A 19,740-nucleotide genomic window follows, 5' to 3' on the forward strand; every position below is an offset into this window, starting at 1 on the left:
GTGTGCGGCTGGGATGGTGTGTGTGGGGAGTGTAATGTGTGTGTGGCTGGGATGGTGTGTGTGGGGAGTGTAATGTGTGTGTGCGGCTGGGATGGTGTGTGTGGGGAGTGTAATGTGTGTGTGCGGCTGGGATGAGTGTGTGTGGGGAGTGTAATGTGTGTGTGCGGCTGGGATGGTGTGTGTGGGGAGTGTAAAGTGTGTGTGCGGCTGGGATGGTGTGTGTGGGGAGTGTAATGTGTGTGTGAGGCTGGGATGGTGTGTGTGGGGAGTGTAATGTGTGTGTGCGGCTGGGATGGTGTGTGTGGGGAGTGTAATGTGTGTGTGCGGCTGGGATGAGTGTGTGTGGGGAGTGTAATGTGTGTGTGCGGCTGGGATGGTGTGTGTGGGGAGTGTAATGTGTGTGTGGCTGGGATGGTGTGTGTGGGGAGTGTAATGTGTGTGTGCGGCTGGGATGGTGTGTGTGGATGGGTAATGTGTGTGTGCGGCTGGGATGAGTGTGTGTGGGGAGTGTAATGTGTGTGTGCGGCTGGGATGAGTGTGTGTTGGGAGTGTAATGTGTGTGTGCGGCTGGGATGGTGTGTGGGGAGTGTAATGTGTGTGTGCGGCTGGGATGAGTGTGTGTGGGGAGTGTAATGTGTGTGTGCGGCTGGGATGAGTGTGTGTGGGGAGTGTAATGTGTGTGTGCGGCTGGGATGAGTGTGTGTGGGGAGTGTAATGTGTGTGTGCGGCTGGGATGAGTGTGTGTGGGGAGTGTAATGTGTGTGTGCGGCTGGGATGAGTGTGTGTGGGGAGTGTAATGTGTGTGTGCGGCTGGGATGGTGTGTGTGGGGAGTGTAATGTGTGTGTGCGGCTGGGATGGTGTGTGTGGGGAGTGTAATGTGTGTGTGAGGCTGGGATGGTGTGTGTGGGGAGTGTAATGTGTGTGTGCGGCTGGGATGGTGTGTGTGGGGAGTGTAATGTGTGTGTGCGGCTGGGATGAGTGTGTGTGGGGAGTGTAATGTGTGTGTGCGGCTGGGATGGTGTGTGTGGGGAGTGTAATGTGTGTGTGGCTGGGATGGTGTGTGTGGGGAGTGTAATGTGTGTGTGCGGCTGGGATGGTGTGTGTGGGGAGTGTAATGTGTGTGTGCGGCTGGGATGAGTGTGTGTGGGGAGTGTAATGTGTGTGTGCGGCTGGGATGGTGTGTGTGGGGAGTGTAAAGTGTGTGTGCGGCTGGGATGGTGTGTGTGGGGAGTGTAATGTGTGTGTGAGGCTGGGATGGTGTGTGTGGGGAGTGTAATGTGTGTGTGCGGCTGGGATGGTGTGTGTGGGGAGTGTAATGTGTGTGTGCGGCTGGGATGAGTGTGTGTGGGGAGTGTAATGTGTGTGTGCGGCTGGGATGGTGTGTGTGGGGAGTGTAATGTGTGTGTGGCTGGGATGGTGTGTGTGGGGAGTGTAATGTGTGTGTGCGGCTGGGATGGTGTGTGTGGATGGGTAATGTGTGTGTGCGGCTGGGATGAGTGTGTGTGGGGAGTGTAATGTGTGTGTGCGGCTGGGATGAGTGTGTGTTGGGAGTGTAATGTGTGTGTGCGGCTGGGATGGTGTGTGGGGAGTGTAATGTGTGTGTGCGGCTGGGATGAGTGTGTGTGGGGAGTGTAATGTGTGTGTGCGGCTGGGATGAGTGTGTGTGGGGAGTGTAATGTGTGTGTGCGGCTGGGATGGTGTGTGTGGGGAGTGTAATGTGTGTGCCGCTGGGATGAGTGTGTGGGGAGTGCAATGTGTGTGTGCGGCTGGGATGAGTGTGTGTGGGGAGTGTAATGTGTGTGTGCGGCTGGGATGAGTGTGTGTGGGGAGTGTAATGTGTGTGTGTGGCTGGGATGAGTGTGTGTGGGGAGTGTAATGTGTGTGCCGCTGGGATGAGTGTGTGGGGAGTGTAATGTGTGTGTGCGGCTGGGATGGTGTGTGTGGGGAGTGTAATGTGTGTGTGCGGCTGGGATGGTGTGTGTGGGGAGTGTAATGTGTGTGTGCGGCTGGGATGAGTGTGTGTGGGGAGTGTAATGTGGGTGTGCGGCTGGGATGAGTGTGTGTGGGGAGTGTAATGTGTGTGTGCGGCTGGGATGGTGTGTGTGGGGAGTGTAATGTGTGTGTGGCTGGGATGGTGTGTGTGGGGAGTGTAATGTGTGTGTGCGGCTGGGATGAGTGTGTGTGGGGAGTGTAATGTGGGTGTGCGGCTGGGATGAGTGTGTGTGGGGAGTGTAATGTGTGTGTGCGGCTGGGATGGTGTGTGTGGGGAGTGTAATGTGTGTGTGGCTGGGATGGTGTGTGTGGGGAGTGTAATGTGTGTGTGCGGCTGGGATGGTGTGTGTGGGGAGTGTAATGTGTGTGTGCGGCTGGGATGGTGTGTGTGGGGAGTGTAATGTGTGTGTGCGGCTGGGATTAGTGTGTGTGGGGAGTGTAATGTGTGTGTGCGGCTGGGATGGTGTGTGTGGGGAGTGTAATGTGTGTGCCGCTGGGATGAGTGTGTGGGGAGTGTAATGTGTGTGTGTGGCTGGGATGGTGTGTGTGGGGAGTGTAATGTGTGTGTGCGGCTGGGATGAGTGTGTGTGGGGAGTGTAATGTGTGTGTGCGGCTGGGATGGTGTGTGTGGGGAGTGTAATGTGTGTGTGCGGCTGGGATGAGTGTGTGTGGGGAGTGTACTGTGTGTGTGTGGCTGGGATGAGTGTGTGTGGGGAGTGTAATGTGTGTGTGCGGCTGGGATGAGTGTGTGTGGGGAGTGTACTGTGTGTGTGTGGCTGGGATGAGTGTGTGTGGGGAGTGTAATGTGTGTGTGCGGCTGGGATGGTGTGTGTGGGGAGTGTAATGTGTGTGTGCGGCTGGGATGTTGTGTGTGGGGAGTGGAATGTGTGTGTGCGGCTGGGATGGTGTGTGTGGGGAGTGTAATGTGTGTGTGCGGCTGCAGCTTGTCAGCCTCCTGAGTGTCAATCATGAACCTGGCGAATCGCACGCCATTTTTCATTGGAATTGATTTTGTTCCATGTGGCACCGGTGCCGCCCCTCAATGGTCACTGAATCGATCCACGTTCGGCGTCAGTTTTGCTGTCATGAAAGCCCACGAGTTCTGCGTCGGCATCGGCACTTATGGCGGGATTCTGCGATTCCCGACGCCGGAATAGCATTTGCTGATTGGCCGGAGAATCCCTTTTGACGCCGAAAACGGGCGCGGCGCCGTTTTTCAGATACTCCACCCCTTTCCAAAACGGTGTCATCAGTGAGTACGCCGCACGCCGTTGGGCCGGCCTCAGGACGTCACCTGAAGGCCCTCCCCCAGTGCTCCGCCCCCGATGGGCCGACTTCCCGACAGCGTGGATCACTCGTGGTCTGAGGTTTCGTCAACCTCGCGTGGCGGCTGCGGACTGTGTCCAGCACCGCCACAGTCGGGAGGGGCAGCCGTTCCGCTGGCTGGTGGGGCTTCGGCGGGGTGGGGGGACTGGTGAGGGGACTGGCGAGGGGTGGTCCGGGGGTGGTGAGCAGAGTTACAGGGGGCACTATCTGGCAGGCTTGGTCTGCACGCAGCCGGCGCCATGTTGTATGACGCGACTACTGCATGTCGCCGCCGTGCGCATACGCAGCCACCCGTATCTGCAGGCAAAGCCGAGGGGTTTACGTGGCGCGGCTGCTAGCCCCCTACCGGGTGGAGAATCAGTGTGAGGGCGGCGGTGACTTTTTGGTCGCAAGACCAGACGCTTCCTCCTGACATAGCCGCGAAATCGGAGAATCCAGCCCAGAGTCTGTACAGTTGTTAACACTCTGGCTCCCAGGTTCACTCTGACCAGAACCCCTGCTCACCGGGCCCCACACTTTTACCTTATTGGTTGGGACACGCTTCTGCATGATAACCCCAAGCCAGTCACGTTGCCTGCGAGGGCAGACCCCTTAATGGGGCAACGCTAGCACAGAAGCATTTTGAGAATGGCCTGGAGGTTAAAATAAAATTCAAAATGAATACACATTCATCCAGCCTCAATACGCCTCTCCTTCGTGGAGGATAAGACTACAGAGACATTTTTCACTCCACTTTACCACCTCTTCCCTCACACAGTAAGTGTGGGAATCTGACTTGGACAGTCAGCGAGAGCAGGAACTGATGGTCTGGATATAAATAACAGGAGTACATACTTTACTCCTGACTGTACACCAGTGATTTTTGAAATGTCAGTAACCGCAAAGAAAATCTTTATTTCCCCAAGGGCTTTTCCTGACAAAAAACTCAGTTGTTCAATGGTCATTTGAACTCACCTGAATTGTCTCTTGTTATTCAGCTGCAATCTTCTCCCGAAAAGAAATAATCCATTTACCCATCACGTGGGTCATTGAAGACATTTCCCATAATAACCAGTGGCTGGTCCTTAATTTGATCTAATGAAGCCTGAGGAGGTTATGGAAATCAAGCTTTGATTAATGATCTCTTTTACTCTCACTTCCTCAAAGTAGGTCACCGTCTCACCATTTTCCCATATTTGGACAGATCTAGACGCTGCAACCCTTTGCAGAAATGTTATTGTGTTAATCTCCTGTTGGGAGCACTTTTTTTATGAACTTTATCACTACCATCTGTAAAAGCCTGTGAGTGCGGGAAGCAGACACCTCCACTGTGATTTATATGCCTGGCTTCGAAAATAAATAAAAGGTACAATAATCCTCTGTTTGCATGATGGCCAACCGAGCACATCACCCCTCCCCCGACACCCACCTGCCCCACCCCCGACACCGGCCCCACATAATGATAACTTGAGGTTTGTCTCCGTGGCAAACCCAACACCCCCTCCCAGCCCCCACCATCTCACCAGAGTGTCGAAAGTCCCAATGGATATCTACTGGAGAAGAATTCAACATGAAAATATTTCTGGTGGGTTCCTTTGCCGGCCCTCATCCCCTTTCTTCTCAAATTAAAATTCTGATGGCATTGACACAACTTCGGGCCTGTAAATTCTCCGATTACTGTGCTACTTGCTCAGAGATTTATATCAACGAGCACACAGGGAGGTTGTATCCCTTCTCCAAGTACATTAGTTGATTGGGAAACAATGAAATACTATTACAGACTCACAGAATGGTTATATCACAGAAAAAGGCCATTTGCCGTGTTGTGTCTACACTGGCCCTCTGAAGGAGCAATTCAACTGTAGCCATTCCCCCACCTCCTCCTGCAGCCCTGTCCACTCTTCCTTTTTGGATAATAATCCACTGCCCTCTTGAATGTCTCAATTGAATCTGTCTCCATCACACTCACAGACAGTACATTCCAGAGCCTAACTACTCGCTGTGTGAATCTGTCTCCATCACACTCACAGACAGAATATTCCAGAGCCTAACCACTCGCTGTGTGAATCTGCCTCCACCACACTCACAGACAGAATATTCCAGAGCCTAACCACTCACTGTGTGAAACGGTCTCCACCACACTCATGGATAGAACATTCCAGATCCTAACTACTCGTTGTGTGTGTCTGCTTTCGAGCCTGCTCCGCCATTCATTATGATCATGGCTGTTCATCAAGTTCAATACCCTAATCCCATCTTCCCCCCATATCCCTTGATTCCTTTAATCCCGAAGAGCTGTATCTAATTCCTTCTTGAAATTACACAACGTTTTGGCCTCAACTACTTTCTGTGGTAGCAAATTCCACAGATTCACCACTCTCTGGGTGAAGAAATTTCGCCTCACCTCAGTCCTAAAAGGTTTACCCCTTATCCTCAAACTATGACCCCTAGTTCTGGACTCTGCCACCATCAGGAACATTCTTTCTAAATTGTTGCTAACTTGCTGTTGTCTCTTAATTTGGTTCTGTTTAATTACGTTTGCTGAAGAGTCGGCAGGTATCTTTCGACACCGCCACAAGGTTCAAAACCGAATACTGACCAAAGACTCGATACACCAGTTAGTAAGTTCAAAAGCAATGCTCATTTATTTACACACAGTCAAATCTACTCATGAATAAAACTCTACAACCTAAAATATTTCTATTACTAAAAGCCTATACTTAGCTTCGGGTGCCCACTCAGTCAGAGGAACAATGGCCGTTGCTCGGTTCTGAGGCTGCTGGGTTGAGCTGTTTACAGGATAGCAACTAGGACCGTCCATCTCGTAGCGTGCGTTGACTTGGAACTTACTTGGTCTGGTGTAGCTGCTAGGCAGGTCCCTCCTCGCTGAGAGCCAAGGCCAAGAAAGCGATCCTTTCTTGGGGAGTCCTTTTTACACCCCAAAAGGGCTTCACGCGCTTTTGGGCGGGCCTTGAACTTGGGCCCAATTAATTGGGCCTTTCCCAATCATTCTTATCGATTTTCCTCCAATAGAGGGGTGGGTTCCCTGGTTGCTGGGCGTGTCCAAGGTGGCCGTTGGTCTGCTTTGTTTTATTCTCCTCTGGCGCCGGAATGTCTGTCTTAGCATTGTTTACCTAAATGTTGCCTTTTGTTCCCGGGGATGGCTCATTAGTATGTAGATGGTTCTGCAGTACCGATCCTGTCTGAGAGCTACAGCTCTAATCAACAGACAGACCTTGCACCTGCTGGCTTTTTCGGTATTGTCCAATTTTCCCTGCATTCTTTGCAAGTGTCCATTTTGTTATCGGGAGGTGGCCATCCCAGATGGCTACAGAATCTACCCAAAATCTAGAATTTTGTAAGTTTCTGAGATCCCCGCTCACTCTACTCAACTCCAATGAATATAATCCAAACCAACTTAATCTCCCTTCATATGAGCCATCCCAGGAATCAGCCTGGTAAACCTTCACTGCACTCCCTCCATAGCAAGAACATCTTCCTCAGGTAAGGACTCCAAAACTGCACACAATATTCCAGGTGTGGCCTCACCAATGCCCTATACAATTGCAGTAAAACATCTCTATTCCTATACTCAAATCCTCTCGCTATGAAGGCCACCATACCATTTGCCTCTTTACTGCCGGCTGTACCTGCACGCTTACTTTCAGCGACTGATGCATGAGGACACAAAGGCCTCGCTAAATATCCACCTCTCTCAATTTACACCCATTCAAATAACAATCTGCCTTCCTATTTCTGCTAGCGAAGTGGATGACCTCACATTTATCCACATTATACTGCATGCGCCCACTCACTCAGCCTGTCCAAGTCCTGCTGAAGCATCTCTGCGTCCTCCTCACAGTTCACCGTCCCACCCAACTTGGCATCATCTGCAAATTTGGAGATCATACATTTCGTTCCCTCGCCTAAATCATTAATATATAATATGAACAGTTGAGGTCCTAGCACAGATGCCTGCTGTGCCCCACTAGTCACCGTCTGCCAATCAGAAAAAGACCCATTTATTCCAACCTTTTGCTTCCTGTCTGCGAACCAGCTTTTGATCCATCTCAAGACACTACCTGTAATCCCATGTGCTTTAACATTACATGTTAATTTGCTGAGTTGGATTTGTCCTGTTTCTTGTGTACAGGGCATACCTGGGCAATTTTCCACATTGACTGGTAGATGCCAGCTTTGTAGCTGTACTGGAACAGCTTGGCTAGGGGTGTGGCAAGTTCTGGAGCACAAGTCTCCAGTACTATTGCCAGAATATTGTCAGGGCCCATAGCCTTTGTAGTATCCAGTGCCTTCAGCCATTTCTTGATATCACGTGGAGTGAATCGTATCGGCTGAAGACTGAGATCTGTGATGCTGGGGACCTCCGGAGGAGACCGAAACGGCACTTCTGGCTGAAGATTGTTGCGAATGGCTCAGCCTTGTCTTTTGCACATAGGCATAAATATCCTGGCCGCGAGGTTTGCTAGTGTCACACGGGAGGGTTTAAACTAGTATGGCAGGGGGGTGGGCACGGGAGCAATAGGTCAGAAGGTGAGAGCATTGAGGGAGAACTAGGGAATAGGGACAGTGTGGCTCTGAGGCAGCGCAGACGGGGAGAAGTTGCTGAACACAGCGGGTCTGGTGGCCTGAAGTGCATATGTTTTAATGCAAGGAGCATTACGGGTAAGGCAGATGAACTTAGAGCTTGGATTACTACTTGGAACTATGATGTTGTTGCCATTACAGAGACCTGGTTGAGGGAAGGGCAGGATTGGCAGCTAAACGTTCCAGGATTTAGATGTTTCAGGCGGGATAGAGGGGGATGTAAAAGGGGAGGCGGAGTTGCGCTACTTGTTCAGGAGAGTATCACAGCTATACAGCGAGAGGACACCTCAGAGGGCAGTGAGGCTATATGGGTAGAGATCAGGAATAAGAAGGGTGCAGTCACAATGTTGGGGGTATACTACAGGCCTCCCAACAGCCAGCGGGAGATAGAGGAGCAGATAGGTAGACAGATTTTGGAAAAGAGTAAAAACAACAGGGTTGTGGTGATGGGAGACTTCAACTTCCCCAATATTGACTGGGACTCACTTAGTGCCAGGGGCTTAGACGGGGCAGAGTTTGTAAGGAGCATCCAGGAGGGCTTCTTAAAACAATATGTAAACAGTCCAACTAGGGAAGGGGCGGTACTGGACCTGGTATTGGGGAATGAGCCCGGCCAGGTGGTAGATGTTTCAGTAGGGGAGCATTTCGGTAACAGTGACCACAATTCAGTAAGTTTTAAAGTACTGGTGGACAAGGATAAGAGTGGTCCGAGGATGAATGTGCTAAATTGGGGGAAGGCTAATTATAACAATATTAGGCGGGAACTGAAGAACATAGATTGGGGGCGGATGTTTGAGGGCAAATCAACATCTGACATGTGGGAGGCTTTCAAGTGTCAGTTGAAAGGAATACAGGACAGGCATGTTCCTGTGAGGAAGAAAGATAAATACGGCAATTTTCGGGAACCTTGGATGACGAGTGATATTGTAGGCCTCGTCAAAAAGAAAAAGGAGGCATTTGTCAGGGCTAAAAGGCTGGGAACAGACGAAGCCTGTGTGGCATATAAGGAAAGTAGGAAGGAACTTAAGCAAGGAGTCAGGAGGGCTAGAAGGGGTCATTAAAAGTCATTGGCAAATAGGGTTAAGGAAAATCCCAAGGCTTTTTACACTTACATAAAAAGCAAGAGGGTAGCCAGGGAAAGGGTTGGCCCACTGAAGGATAGGCAAGGGAATCTATGTGTGGAGCCAGAGGAAATGGGCGAGGTACTAAATGAATACTTTGCATCAGTATTCACCAAAGAGAAGGAATTGGTAGATGTTGAGTCTGGAGAAGGGGGTGTAGATAGCCTGGGTCACATTGTGATCCAAAAAGACGAGGTGTTGGGTGTCTTAAAAAATATTAAGGTAGATAAGTCCCCAGGGCCGGATGGGATCTACCCCAGAATACTGAAGGAGGCTGGAGAGGAAATTGCTGAGGCCTTGACAGAAATCTTTGGATCCTCGCTGTCTTCAGGGGATGTCCCGGAGGACTGGAGAATAGCCAATGTTGTTCCTCTGTTTAAGAAGGGTGGCAGGGATAATCCCGGGAACTACAGGCCGGTGAGCCTTACTTCAGTGGTAGGGAAATTACTGGAGAGAATTCTTCGAGACAGGATCTACTCCCATTTGGAAGCAAATGGACGTATTAGTGAGAGGCAGCACGGTTTTGTGAAGGGGAGGTCGTGTCTCACTAACTTGATAGAGTTTTTCGAGGAGGTCACTAAGATGATTGATGCAGGTAGGGCAGTAGATGTTGTCTATATGGACTTCAGTAAGGCCTTTGACAAGGTCCCTCATGGTAGACTAGTACAAAAGGTGAAGTCACACGGGATCAGGGGTGAACTGGCAAGGTGGATACAGAACTGGCTAGGCCATAGAAGGCAGAGGGTAGCAATGGAGGGATGCTTTTCTAATTGGAGGGCTGTGACCAGTGGTGTTCCACAGGGATCAGTGCTGGGACCTTTGCTCTTTGTAGTATATATAAATGATTTGGAGGAAAATGTAACTGGTCTGATTAGTAAGTTTGAAGACGACACAAAGGTTGGTGGAATTGCGGATAGCGATGAGGACTGTCTGAGGATACAGCAGGATTTAGATTGTCTGGAGACTTGGGCGGAGAGATGGCAGATGGAGTTTAACCTGGACAAATGTGAGGTAATGCATTTTGGAAGGGCTAATGCAGGTAGGGAATATACAGTGAATGGTAGAACCCTCAAGAGTATTGAAAGTCAAAGAGATCTAGGAGTACAGGTCCACAGATCACTGAAAGGGGCTACACAGGTGGAGAAGGTAGTCAAGAAGGCATACGGCATGCTTGCCTTCATTGGCCGGGGCATTGAGTATAAGAATTGGCAAGTCATGTTGCAGCTGTATAGAACCTTAGTTAGGCCACACTTGGAGTATAGTGTTCAATTCTGGTCACCACACTACCAGAAGGATGTGGAGGCTTTAGAGAGGGTGCAGAAGAGATTTACCAGAATGTTGCCTGGTATGGAGGGCATAAGCTATGAGGAGCGATTGAATAAACTCGGTTTGTTCTCACTGGAACGAAGGAGGTTGAGGGGCGACCTGATAGAGGTATACAAAATTATGAGGGGCATAGACAGAGTGGATAGTCAGAGGCTTTTCCCCAGGGTAGAGGGGTCAATTACTAGGGGGCATAGGTTTAAGGTGAGAGGGGCAAAGTTTAGAGTAGATGTACGAGGCAAGTTTTTTACGCAGAGGGTAGTGGGTGCCTGGAACTCACTACCGGAGGAGGTAGTGGAGGCAGGGACGATAGGGACATTTAAGGGGCATCTTGACAAATATATGAATAGGATGGGAATAGAAGGATACGGACCCAGGAAGTGTAGAAGATTGTAGTTTAGTCGGGCAGTATGGTCGGCACGGGCTTGGAGGGCCGAAGGGCCTGTTCCTGTGCTGTACATTTCTTTGATCTTTGTTCTTTGTTCTTTTATGTGCTGGGCTCCTCCACCATTGAGGATGAGGATATTTGTGGAGCCTCCTCCTCCAGTGAGTTGTTTAACTGTCCACCACCATTCACAGCTGGATGTGGCAGGACGGCAGAGCTTAGATCTGATGCGTTGGTTGTGGAATTGTCTCGCTCTGCCTCTGCTGTTTGGCACACAAGTAGTCCTGTGTTGTAGCTTCACCAGGTTGACACCTCATGTTTTGGTATGCCTGATGTTGCTCCTGGCACGCTCTCCTGCACTCTTCATTGAACCAGGGTAGATCCCCTGGCTGGGTGGTAATGGTCGAGTGGGGGATATGCCGGGCCATGTTACAGATTGTGGTTGAATATAATCCTGCTGCTGCTGATGGCCCTCAGCGCCTCCTGGATGGCCTGTCTTGAGCTGCTAGATTTGTTCGAAGTCTATCCCATTTAGCACGGTGGTAGTTCCACACAACAAACTGGGGGACATCCTCAATGTAAAGACAGGACTTTATCTTCACAAGGACTGTGCGGTGTTCATTTCTACCGATACTGCCATGGACAGACGCATCTGCAGCAGGTAGATTGGTGAGGATGAGGTCAAGTATGTTTTTCCCTCCTGTTGGTTCCCTCACCACCTGCTGCAGTCCCAGTCTAGCAGCTATATCCTTTAGGACCCGGCCAGCTCGGTCTGTGGTGGTACTACCGAGCCACTCTTGGTGATGGACATTGGCGACCCCAGAGCATATTCTGCACCCTTGCCACCCTCAGTGCTTCCTCCAAGTGGTGTTCAACATGGAGGAGTACTGACTCATCAGCGGATGGGAAGTGATAATCAGCAGGAGGTTTCCTTGCCCATGTTTAACCTGAGCCATGAGACTTCATGGGGTCCAGAGTCGATGTAAGGTAACTCCCTCCCAGGGTAACTCCCTCCCGACTGTATACCACTGTGCCGCCACCTCTGCTGGGTCTGTCTTGCCGGTGAGACAGGAGAGTCCCAGGAATGGTGATAGTGGTGCCTGGGACATTGTCTGTAAGGTATGATTCTGTGAGTGTGACTATGTCAGTCTGTTGCTTGACTAGTCTGTGAGCCAGCTCTCCCAACTTTGGCACAAGCCCCCAGGTGTTAGTAAGGGCGACTTTGCAGGGTCAACAGTGCTGGGTTTGCCGTGGATGTTTCCAGTGTCTGGGTCAATGCTGGGTGGTACGCCCGGTTTCATTCCTTTTGTGTGTGTGTGCGCGTGATTATGTGTAATAATAATAATAATCGCTTATTGTCACAAGTCGGCTTCAATGAAGTTACAGTGAAAAGCCCCTAGTCGCCACATTCCAGCGCAAGTTCGGGGAGGCCGGTACGGGAATTGAACCCACGCTGCTGACCTTGGTCTACATTACAAGCCAGCTGTTTAGCCCACTGTGCTAGCGTGAGTGTTTGTGTGTGAGAGTGAGTGTGTGTGTGTTTTGTGTGAGAATAAGCGTGTGTGTGTGAGACAGCGGGTATGTGTGTGAGAGTGTGTGAGAGTGAGTGTGTGTGTGACTGAGTGTGCATGTGAGAGAGTGGGCGGGATTCTCTGCAGGCGGGATTCTCCGTTTGGCCGGCGCCCGGAGTTTTCCCGACGGCGTGGGGCTGCCCCACAGTGGGAAACCCCATTGACCGGCAGGCATAATGGAGAATCCGTCGGCGGGTCGGGGCAGAAATGTGGCATGGCGGAGAATCCAGCCCAGTGTGTGAGTGTTTGTATGTGTGAGTGTATTTGTGTGTGTGAGAGTGTGTGTTTGAGAGTGTTTGTGTGTGAATAAGTGTGTGTGTGTGTGAGAGAGTGTGTGTGTGAGGAACATTATGTGTGTGTGTGAGAGTGTGTGTTTGAGAGTGTTTGTGTGTGAATAAGTGTGTGTGTGTGTGAGAGAGTGTGTGAGGAACATTATGTGTGTGTGTGAGAGTGTGTGTTTGAGAGTGTTTGTGTGTGAATAAGTGTGTGTGTGTGTGAGAGAGTGTGTGAGGAACATTATGTGTGTGTGTGAGAGTGTGTGTTTGAGTGTGGTTGTGTGTGAATACGTGTGTGTGTGAGAGAGTGTGTGTGTGAGGAACATTGGGCGAACTTCTCCCCCAACGGCGCGATGTCCGCCGACTGGCGCCAAAAACGGAGCCAATCAGACGGGCATCGCGCTGGCCCAAAGGTGCGGAATGTTCCGCATCTTTGGGGGCCGAGCCCCAACATTGAGGGGCTAGGCCGGCGCCGGAGGGATTTCCGCCCTGCCAGCTGGCGGAAATGGCGTTTGTTGCCCCGCCAGCTGGTGGAAATGGCGTTTGTTGCCCCGCCAGCTGGCGCGGAAATGCGGCGCATGCGCGAGAGCGTCAGCGGCCGCCGACAGTTTCCCACGCATGCGCAGTGGGGAGAGTCTCTTCCACCTCCGCCATGGTGGAGGCCGTATCAGAGGCGGAAGGGAAAGAGTGCCCCCATGGCACAGGCCCGCCCGCGGATCAGTGGGCCGCGATCGCGGGCCAGGCCACCGTGGGGGCACCCCCCCGGGGTCAGATCGCCCCGCGGCCCCCCCCCCCCCAGGACCCCGGAGCCCGCCCACGCCGCCTGGTCCCGCCCGTAAATACCAGCTTTGATTTACGCCGGCGGGACAGGCAATTTCTGGGCGGGACTTCGGCCCATCCGGGCCGGAGAATCGAGCGGGTGGGCCCGCCAACCGGCGTGGCCCGATTCCCGCCCCCGCCGAATCTCCGGTACCGGAGACTTCGGCGGGGGCAGGATTCACGGTGGCCAATGGCCATTCTCCGACCCGGCGGGGAGTCGGAGAATGACGCCCATTATGTGTATGTGTGAGAGTGTGTGTTTGAGAGTGTTTGTGTGCGAATAAGTGTGTGTGTGAGAGAGTGTGTGTGTGAGGAACATTATGTGTGTGTGTTTGAGAGTGTTTGTGTGTGAATAAGTGTGTGTGTGTGTGAGAGGAACATTATGTGTGTGTGTGAGAGAGTCACTGACTGGATATGGGTCAAAGAGAGAGTGAGTGTGTGAGAGACGGGGAGAGTGTGAATGAGTGAGTATGTGTCAGAAAGAGGGAGAGTGTGAGTGAATGAGTGAGTGTGTGAGAGGGGAAGACTAAGTGTGGATGTGTGAGAGAGGGAGAGAGTGAGAGAGTAAGTGAGTGTGTGTCTGACTCACACTCAGAATTCTCAGTCATCGTCATTCCCACACACCAACATATACTCCGCCCTCCTCTCACAGTGGGTGTAAGTTAGTGAATGAGCAACTGAGACAGGTGTACCAGACAACCCCCCTCCTATTGTCATTTTTATTAATTGTTTTTTCAAATTATCAATTTATTGCTTCGATATTGCTTTATGTTTGCTCAGCAAGTTTCCTTTCTTTATACTCAACTTGTTTTTGAAATTAATATATCTTGCCAAAATCTGTTCATTGGTCCCTTGAGTGAGAAAACATGGAAAGACCCCCATGCACAAAGGCTGGACAAGTCTGATCAATGTCATTTATATGTAGATCAGGAAGTCCTGACACCAATCCCGTGAACTCCATTTTCAACCTTTCTCCAGCTCTCGAAAAACATCTGTTGACCACTTTTCTCCACTTCCAATCACTCAACCAATTTCATATCCATGTTGCTACTGTCTCTTTTAGTCCACGAGCTGTAACGTTTCTCACACGTCTGTGGTGCAGGACTGTATCAAATGCCTTTTGGAAGTCAACATGCACCACATCAACAACATTTTCCTCATCACCCTTCCCTGTTAACTCATTGAAACAACCTGAGCAAATTAGTGAAACACGATTTGCCCTGAGCGAGCCTGTGCTGACTTACATCTCACGCATCCCTCCACCTTTGCCTGGCCAAAACCAAAGGCCTCATCTGTGATACTTTTTGCGCAAAGTGCTTTGACTCTATGCAAAATTAACAGCAGCTGAACAGTAGTCTAAAATCTTGCGCAAATGACACTTTAATTTGTTTTAAGTGAGTGATTTCAATGCTAGGAAATGGAATTGGTTGACTTAACATCAGCACCCAATGCGCATGGGTCAGGTACAAAGCAATTTAAGCTAAATCTATTTCTACTCTGCCTCTCATCGATGCAGGGCATCTTGTTGGGTGTCTCCAGCCTCAGAAAACTATCTCTGCATCGCAGTGGAGGCAGCAGGATGATGTTTCTACTTCCCACACCAGCCTTTTTGGGTGAGCCTGCCAACTTTGTGACAGAAAGTTCTGAATTATGGGCAATCTTTTGCTGTGCTTACACTGAGACTGCCTAACACCATTTAATAAGGACCTGGAGTTGGCAATAACAAGTAACCTTTATTCATTCAATCTGAGAGTAACATTGTTTTTTCAATTTAAAACCAAAAGGAAACCATAAGTCAATATTAGTTGGCATTTGTTGGAGAGGTTTGAATCACGAGATTGGCTGGAACGAGTGGTGGAAATTTCAGACCGATGCAATAGTGTTCCCTTATAAAAGATGGGAATTAGGAAATAAATAATTTGCATTTATATATTGACTTTAATGACCTCAGGATGTCCCCAAACCCTTTACAGTCAATAAAGTATAATTGCAATGTTGCCACTGTTGCAATGGGTGTGGGGGGGGGGGAATACAAATTGTGCACAAGAATGGTATGAAAAAGGTCAATCTGGAAATGTTTCTTTAAATTAAGCGGTGAAAGTAGTACAAGGGAGTTTGCAGGTTCAAACTACTAAAACACAAATTTTGGATTGCTCTCAGGAAGTCCTTCATTTCAACACTCAGAATAAACTATTGGATACAGTCATGGAAATTAAAACTCTGGAATAATTTACAAAGCAGAAAAATGTTGCAGTGAACACTATTCCTCTGTGCAGATGGGCCTCGCTCATCCACAATTCTCTTGGGAGTCTTCTGAATAGTTACAGGTTTGGCAAATTAAGATTAAGCAGATAATACAAGATGGTTTGAAAACAACCAGAACATTGACTGCATCCACAGCAGGCTGGCCACTCTCTGCCATTCTGCTCTGCCCCTTCCAAACCCGTTTGGTCCTGAAACATTTCCACCCCTATTCACAACTCCCAAAGGAGCAATTGAACCCAGGCCCTCAGATCTTCCCACTAACTTGGGCCAGGCTTTGAGACATTCCCAGGGCAGACTTTACCCCTTCCTCTCCCATGATCCAGGTTCTGTCCAAAATTCCCGCTGATCCTCCTGCCACTGAAACAAGGCCTTAATCCTCATGCTACCATGCAGGCCACAAGAATCGAGACAGTGTGCCAATAACAATCTGCTTTCTGATGGCTTCTTCAGGGTTTGAAGAGTTGCTTTCATTTACACAGCATGCTGCTCTCCATTGTTGCTACAATATTGGAGATGAAAGTATTAATAAATCATAAAAAGAAATATCTTGGAAATTATGCATGGAACCACAGGAAATGGATGAAATCCTTAATGAGTATTTTGTATCGGTGTTCACCAGGTATAAGGACATAACTTATGTTGAGGTCAGGGATAGGTGTGTGAACCCTCTTGAGAACGTCAATATATCAAATCAGGAAGTGTTGAGTATCCTAAATTGGAGTAAGGTAGACAAATCCCCAGGGCTGGATGGGACCTATTCCAGGTTACTGCGGAAGACAAAGGGAGAAATATTTGGGGCCTTAACAGATATCTTCACATCCTCTTTGACCACAGAGGACTGGAGAATAGTCAATGTTGTTCCCTTGTTTAGGAAAGGAATCAGGGATAATCCAGCAAATTATAGGCCGGTGAGCCTGACATCGGTGGTGAGGAAGCTTTTGGAAAAGATACTGGGGGTCAGGATATGTGCACATTTTGAGGAAAATGGACAGGCAGCATAGGTTTGTATGGGGAAGTTCATTCTCATCAACTTGATTGAGTTTTTTGAAGAGGTGACAAAGAAAATTGATGAGGGAAGGGTTGTGGATGTAGTTTATATGGACTTTAGTAAGGCGTTTGACAAGGTCCCACATGGCAGACTGGTACAAAAACTAAAATCACATAGGATTCGAGATTGGCTGGCTAGATGAATACAGAATTGGCTTGGTTATAGAAGACAGCCATGGGGTACGTGCCTCTGGCACGGAGTCTGTCCCTGTTGCTCAGAAGGGAAGGGGGGAGAGGAGCAGAGCATTAGTAATTGGGGACTCTATAGTCAGGGGCACAGATAGGAGATTTTGTGGGAGCGTGAGAGACTCACGTTTGGTATGTTGCCTCCCAGGTGCAAGGGTACGTGATGTCTCGGATCGTGTTTTCCGGGTCCTTAGGGGGGAGGGGGAGCAGCCCCAAGTCGTGGTCCGCATTGGCACCAACGACATAGGTAGGAAAGGGGACAAGGATGTCAGGCAGGCTTTCAGGGAGCTAGGATGGAAGCTCAGAACTAGAACAAACAAAGAACAAAGAACAAAGAAATGTACAGCACAGGAACAGGCCCTTCGGCCCTCCAAGCCCGTGCCGACCATACTGCCCGACTAAACTACAATCTTCTACACTTCCTGGGTCCGTATCCTTCTATTCCCATCCTATTCATATATTTGTCAAGATGCCCCTTAAATGTCCCTATCGTCCCTGCCTCCACTACCTCCTCCGGTAGCGAGTTCCAGGCACCCACTACCCTCTGCGTAAAAAACTTGCCTCGTACATCTACTCTAAACTTTGCCCCTCTCACCTTAAACCTATGCCCCCTAGTAATTGACCCCTCTACCCTGGGGAAAAGCCTCTGACTATCCACTCTGTCTATGCCCCTCATAATTTTGTATACCTCTATCAGGTCGCCCCTCAACCTCCTTCGTTCCAGTGAGAACAAACCGAGTTTATTCAATCGCTCCTCATAGCTTATGCCCTCCATACCAGGCAACATTCTGGTAAATCTCTTCTGCACCCTCTCTAAAGCCTCCACATCCTTCTGGTAGTGTGGCGACCAGAATTGAACACTATACTCCAAGTGTGGCCTAACTAAGGTTCTATACAGCTGCAACATGACTTGCCAATTCTTATACTCAAATACAGCTGCAACATGACTTGCTAATTCTTATACTCAACAAACAGAGTTGTTATCTCTGGGTTGTTGCCCGTGCCACGTGATAGTGAGATGAGGAATAGGGAGAGAGAGCATTTAAACACGTGGCTACAGGGATGGTGCAGGCGGGAGGGTTTCAGATTTTTGGATAACTGGGGCTCTTTCTGGGGAAAGTGGGACCTCTACAGACAGGATGGTCTACATCTGAACCTGAGGGGCACAAATATCCTGGGGGGGAGATTTGTTAGTGCTCTTTGGGGGGGTTTAAACTAATGCAGAAGGGGCATGGGAACCTGGATTGTAGTTTTAGGGTAAGGGAGAATGAGAGTATAGAGGTCAGGAGCACAGATTTGACGTCGCAGGAGGGGGCCAGCGTTCAGGTAGGTGGTTTGAAGTGTGTCTACTTCAATGCCAGGAGTATACGAAACAAGGTAGGGGAACTGGCAGCGTGGGTTGGTACCTGGGACTTCGATGTTGTGGCCATTTCGGAGACATGGATAGAGCAGGGACAGGAATGGATGTTGCAGGTTCCGGGGTTTAGGTGTTTTAGTAAGCTCAGAGAAGGAGGCAAAAGAGGGGGAGGTGTGGCGCTGCTAGTCAAGAGCAGTATTACGGTGGCGGAGAGGATGCTAGATGGGGACTCTTCTTCCGAGGTAGCATTGGCTGAAGTTAGAAACAGGAAAGGAGAGGTCACCCTGTTGGGAGTTTTTTATAGGCCTCCTAATAGTTCTAGGGATGTAGAGGAAAGGATGGCGAAGATGATTCTGGATATGAGCGAAAGTAACAGGGTAGTTATTATGGGAGACTTTAACTTTCCAAATATTGACTGGAAAAGATATAGTTCGAGTACAATAGATGGGTCGTTTTTTGTACAGTGTGTGCAGGAGGGTTTCCTGAAACAATATGTTGACAGGCCAACAAGAGGCGAGGCCACGTTGGATTTGGTTTTGGGTAATGAACCAGGCCAGGTGTTGGATTTGGAGGTAGGAGAGCACTTTGGGGACAGTGACCACAATTCGGTGACGTTTACGTTAATGATGGAAAGGGATAAGTATACACCGCAGGGCAAGAGTTATAGCTGGGGGAAGGGCAATTATGATGCCATTAGACGTGACTTGGGGGGGATAAGGTGGAGAAGTAGGCTGCAAGTGTTGGGCACACTGGATAAGTGGGGCTTGTTCAAGGATCAGCTACTGCGTGTTCTTGATAAGTATGTTCCGGTCAGACAGGGAGGAAGGCGTCGAGCGAGGGAACCGTGGTTTACCAGGGAAGTGGAATCTCTTGTTAAGAGGAAGAAGGAGGCCTATGTGAAGATGAAGTGTGAAGTTTCGGTTGGGGCGATGGATAGTTACAAGGTAGCGAGGAAGGATCTAAAGAGAGAGCTAAGACGAGCAAGGAGGGGACATGAGAAGTATTTGGCAGGAAGGATCAAGGAAAACCCAAAAGCTTTCTATAGGTATGTCAGGAATAAGCGAATGACTAGGGAAAGAGTAGGACCAGTCAAGGACAGGGATGGGAAATTGTGTGTGGAGTCTGAAGAGATAGGCGAGATACTAAATGAATATTTTTCGTCAGTATTCACTCAGGAAAAAGATAATGTTGTGGAGGAGAATGCTGAGCCCCAGGCTAATAGAATAGATGGCATTGAGGTACGTAGGGAAGAGGTGTTGGCAATTCTGGACAGGCTGAAAATAGATAAGTCCCCGGGACCTGATGGGATTTATCCTAGGATTCTATGGGAGGCCAGGGAAGAGATTGCTGGACCTTTGGCTTTGATTTTTATGTCATCATTGGCTACAGGAATAGTGCCAGAGGACTGGAGGACAGCAAATGTGGTCCCTTTGTTCAAAAAGGGGAGCAGAGACAACCCCGGCAACTATAGACCGGTGAGCCTCACGT

Source organism: Scyliorhinus torazame, chromosome 1 (assembly GCF_047496885.1).
Source record: "Scyliorhinus torazame isolate Kashiwa2021f chromosome 1, sScyTor2.1, whole genome shotgun sequence".
NCBI lineage: Eukaryota > Metazoa > Chordata > Chondrichthyes > Carcharhiniformes > Scyliorhinidae > Scyliorhinus > Scyliorhinus torazame.